This window comes from Vicugna pacos, chromosome 1, assembly GCF_048564905.1.
Source record: "Vicugna pacos chromosome 1, VicPac4, whole genome shotgun sequence".
NCBI classification, from domain to species: domain Eukaryota; kingdom Metazoa; phylum Chordata; class Mammalia; order Artiodactyla; family Camelidae; genus Vicugna; species Vicugna pacos.
This window is the reverse complement of record NC_132987.1, coordinates 7922562-7927696: the sequence shown is the minus strand read 5'-3', so window position 1 is coordinate 7927696 and position 5135 is coordinate 7922562. Positions and strand designations below refer to the sequence as shown.

At 40.4% G+C, this 5135-nt stretch overlaps 1 pseudogene; it reads left to right on the top strand.

Moving 5' to 3' along the window:
- The first annotated feature begins 3505 nt into the window (after nt 1-3505).
- Nucleotides 3506-3630, top strand: LOC116281567 (U11 spliceosomal RNA; annotated as a pseudogene).
- Nucleotides 3631-5135: the final 1505 nt, after the last annotated feature.

The following is a 5135-nucleotide window of genomic DNA, read 5'->3' as shown; positions in this document are numbered from 1 at the left end:
GAGAGTCAGGGAGATTAAGTAACTCACTCAAAGTCTCAAAACAAGGAACCAGTAGAGCCAGGGCTCAAACTTCCATTTTCAGACTCCAAATCTCACATCCTTTCTCCCAGAGCTTCGTGTATCATTTCCACTGAGGGACCCTACACCAGAGGAGAGGCCACCCATCAGTCAAAACAATCTATTTTATTTCTTTGGAGTTTAAACATTATTTTTAAAGTGTCCATTCATTTCACATGGTCCTCCGAATGAAGACTATGTTTCCAACATGAAGGCATTTTACATTTCTTCTAGATTATTTCTAAACTTTCTAATGACACTTTTGAGTAAAATTGATACTGTCTGACCTTCGGTTGTTGCTAGCATCGTGGTGTGCTTTCTGGTTGTCCCATATTACAGCTTGAGAATCACAGCTCTGTACCCTGTAGTCTAAAATAACACACTTGCTGGGGAAGAATTAAATGTACTGAAGCTCCAGCAATCACAACGTAGCCATTTATGTTTGGTATATCATTAATATTTACAGTAACACTGTTAGTGGGCATTTTATTCCTACTATACGGGAGGAAACGGAAGACCAGAGAAGTCAAATTACTTGTTCAAGTTTATACACAAACCTGAAGGAGGACTTCAGCTGACCCTGAAACTTTGGTTTGTCTCGGAAGTTCCCAGCTGTCTCCTGATGCTCTAAGTAAGTTTTATTTTTGCACCAGATGTTTTTGATTTTCATGGAGATAAAGGAAGTAAACACTACTGTACTTGGAGGAGGAAAAAGACTATGAATGGAAGTAAGGGGCTTTTTTTCTTCTCTTATTATTATTATCAAATCTAGTATAACTAGAATATCCCACAATCCCACACTCAGAGTTTGGTGATGAATGATGCTTAGGACCAACTGTCCTGCAGTGGCCCAAGGGCATCATTGGCTTATAACACATTCATTTTTCACTGGTTCAAAATGTGCATACAAATGCTTTTCCAGCTTTTGGACCTGGATGCTAAAATTTTAGAAGTGATTGTAGGAATACTTGGTTCAATGATGTGGCAGAGATATGTCTGAACACTGAGAAACAAGGAAGACAAACTACATTAAATTCTTGGGTATTTAAGAGCATGAAATGTATCTAAAAAAGCATATATATTCTTCAAAATTGAGGGGTGAATTAAAAGTCTATCATATCAAAGAGATATAAAGTCCTTATATGGTTTCAAAAATTTACATCAAAGCATGGTTTCAAAGAATTTAAATTAAATCTTTTCTCTCTCTCTTGTTTTCTGAGACAAACACCTCCCATACTGTTTGGTGAAGGTGATATTTTCCTACATTTTAACTGTAAATTTTTGACAGCCTATGGGCGTGAGGCGCTCATAAACACTTAGAGAGGATCTCATATGTTCTAGTTCCTGATCATACATTTTCTTATTTTATCCTCATGATAATCATGAGATAAACATTGATATATCCATGTCCTATGGGTATGCAAATGTGGGTTCAGAGAGATCAAATATTGCTTCCTAGGTCACAGAGCTGGTTTGTCCAACTCTAAAGTACATGCTTTTTCCAATTCACCGAGGATCGGCCAAATCTGGCCCACTTTCAGCTTTTGTAAATAAAGTTTCATTGGAAAACTGTCCATCTCTCTTGTTTACATGTGGTCAGGGGCAGAAATGAGAAGATATAAAAGGCCCAGGTAGTAAATATATGTGTCTTTGCAAGCCATATAATCTCTGTGACAATTCAAATCTGCCCTTGTAATGTGAAAAAGCCATGAATGATTCCTAAATGAAAAAATGTGGCTGCGCTCCAATAAAACTTTTTTGAAAGAGGGAAAAAAGGGGCAACAGGCCAGTTTTGGCTTGCAGGCTGCAGTTTGTCAGCCCCTCTCTGGTAGAGCAAGGCATTCCCCTAAAGCAGAATTTTGGTAAGTTCATTTAAAAATATTAAAAGTCTGAGAACTGCCTTTTTTTCTTATTATTTTTAAAATCAGTGGTTGAAAATTTCATGTGTTTAAAAGTTCAATTTTTGTATAATTATTTGAGCATAAATCTTGTTGCTGCTTTTTTAAAATTGTCTTCAACTAAAAACTGGTTAGAAACACAAGCATCCAGTATTCAAATGATCTTAACCTCCAAGGAGGTCTCTCAAAATAGGTACGGGGTAGAACTTACCTATACATTGGTCATTTTGGTGCCCTCTCCATGACAAGTCTGGCTGAATATACAGATAAGGCTTTGGCTTTTGGAAAGGTCATAATTTCCAAGGCCAAGAAAACTCCCTGCCACAGATGACACAGGCCTAGCAGAGAGCAGAGAAGAGCCTGAGATCTCACTGCTAAATCTCCCAGCCCCAGCAGAATCCCAAAGCTCTGTGAATTGGCTTCTAAAATGTGTTCTCTGCCCACTTATCTCACCCTGCAATACAGTCTTGATTGACACTACATCTCACAAGTGAAATGAAAGCGGGTGCCAACCCCAGGTGCCCAGCCAAAGAAAAAGCGTGCGTTTGGCAGTGGAACACGTGTCAGACGTCAGTCATCCTGAGTAAGAATTCCAGCCCCAGGGGGAGGCTGGCATTTTGCAGGAGAAATGTGAAAAAGGCATGATCCCAGGCTCACAATGGGCTACAAAAGCTGTCAGTGCTTGAGGACCCAAAAATACAGTTACAATTGTTCACCTGTGTCATTATATAAACGAGAGTGCACAAAAGTAGCTTTAACCAGATTTGCGCCACAGTAGAAAGGTAGAGGGGTGCTTTGTTTCCAGAATATTTCTTGCCTGAAACTAAAGGAAATACTTAGCAAGAAATTTCTTTCCTAAAACTTTCTCACCTAAAACCAAAAGAACTATTTCTTACCTAAAACTAAAGGAAATACTTAGCAGAAACCTTGACCACCTTACTCATTTTTAAGTCAGAGATAAAAAGAAAACATAATATTTTTATGGAATAAATCATAGGTAGCACTTGGTATGTTCCAGGCACCATTCTAATGTTCACGGATGTCAACTTGTATAACTTCTTAAGCATCTTATGAGGTAGGTCCAAGGACACTCTGTCTTTTTGCAGATGTGGAAATGGAGGCAGAGAGAGGCCCTGGACTTTTCCATCAAACAGCTGTCGATTTCAGTGTGTGCTCTCAAATGCTGAAGCTGCCCGATCACTGAGCCTTTTCAGGGACTGATCCAGGGCATGGTAGCTCATTTCTCTGAACTTCTGTTTTCTTGTGCACAGAGCGGGGTTATAAGAATCCTTACCTTGCCAAATGGTTATGGAGATGAAAGGAGGTAAAATATAAGTCTCCAGGAGGGCATTTAACAGATCATAATTACAAAAGATTTCACATCATATGAGCTCTTATTATAGACCAAGCCTTGTGACAAAAAGTTTGCAGATGTTATTTCATCCATCCAAAGAAAGCCTCATGACATAGATGCTAACATGATCCATATTTTACACATGAAGAAATGGAAGATAGTTTGCTTCAATGCTGTGCTTAAAATCATCCTCTGCAAAAAGGGTTTCTGTCCTGAGTGGCATGAGTAAGGCAGCTAGATTGCTCCGTGTATGGAATTGACATCAGATTTTGGAAGCACGATTTTTGGTATTGACAAATTGACAAATTGCCCAAATTTGAATTGACATCAGATTTGGGCAGCTGGTGATTGTTGGTCCTGGCGCCCTTACTTATAAGTCTGAAATAAAAGGGGGAAAAAGGAAATGAAACAAAATAAAATAATCTAGTAAGAAGCAAATTCAGGCTCCAATTCCAGAGGTGAGGATGTACTCTTTAAAAAGTTTATTCCCTTCCTCTTACAAGAAAAAGACTACCAGGCACGTGGCAAGGAAGGCTCTAGGTTCTAGACATTTGAAATGGATGGGGAATCTTTTTGGCTCTCAGCAAAGCCCTTGCTTCTGAGACGGGCCACGTAGCCATCTCCCCTTAATCCTAAACTCACCTTTGGAAATCCCTGTCAAGGTGCTACTGGGGGTGCAACAGTTAGTAAGGAGGAAATTTGAACCTCCCAGTGTTGCCCCACAGAACCACACTCAGAGTTCTCATGATAGGATAAAACAATTCAAGGGCACCTGGCGTTTCACAAATATCATTTCTAGGTGAGTTACACCACAATCCAGTATTCTCAGCAAGTGATACAGACGTGAAAACGAAGGACTTGTCAAGTTAACACTAACTATAAAGGAAAAAGTAACTGAAAGCTCTCGATCTTACAGGGGAATGAGTTTCCTATGCCAAAACATTCGCACATCCCCTTCAAATTACTTCTGACCTAAGATGACAGCAGGTACTGCCCTAGGCCACCAGCAAGGGGGCAAATTAGCTTCCCCCCTATTATTTCTGGCTTAACCCCTTGAATTCTCCGTCTTGGTTAAAATAAAATGAGAGAGAATCCCCCATGGTTTGTCACCACTGCTCACTCTGCTCCTGATTCACAAAATTCATATGATTCCCAGACAACTCGCTGGCTCTGTAGCTCAAAGCCTCCGTTCACTGCAGCGGCCACACCACCTCCCTGTGCTCAGGGCTGTGCTCTCCCATACGCGGACCTTGTCTCCTTGGGGAAGCTGAGCCTCAGCAGGACCCTGGGGCTGCTGCCTCTCGCCTCACACTCCTCCTAGTTTAATCCCTGCCCTGCCATGCGTTCTCCATGTTGCTTCCTATTCTCTGGGTCAGACTCTTGATTTTCTCATCATTCTCTTCCTTCTACTCTAGTACCAGTAGCTGAGATGCCATTGTGTTCTGTCGTGAGTAGCTACTTAGCAACTCCAGCCAGGCTCTGTGTCTCCAGAGCAACGATGTCCAGGAGGAATAAAGGGCAAGTCATATACGTAATTGTAAATGTTCTATCTTACGCACTAACAGGGTAAAAGAAAGAGGTAAAACTGATAATACATTATATGTAAGGCAATATCTTCAAAACAGTAATTCAACCTGTTATAAACGTTTTTGAAAAATGTCATGACAAAGATACTTTACATTCTCTCTCTTAGTACTGTCTCTGAAGTCTGGTATGTATTTCACACTTACAGCACATCCCAATTTGGATGCTCAGTGTCTACCAGAAATGTTTGATCTAGACGTAGATTTCGTAAACTGTACAGTTGAAAAACTCAGACTGGGACC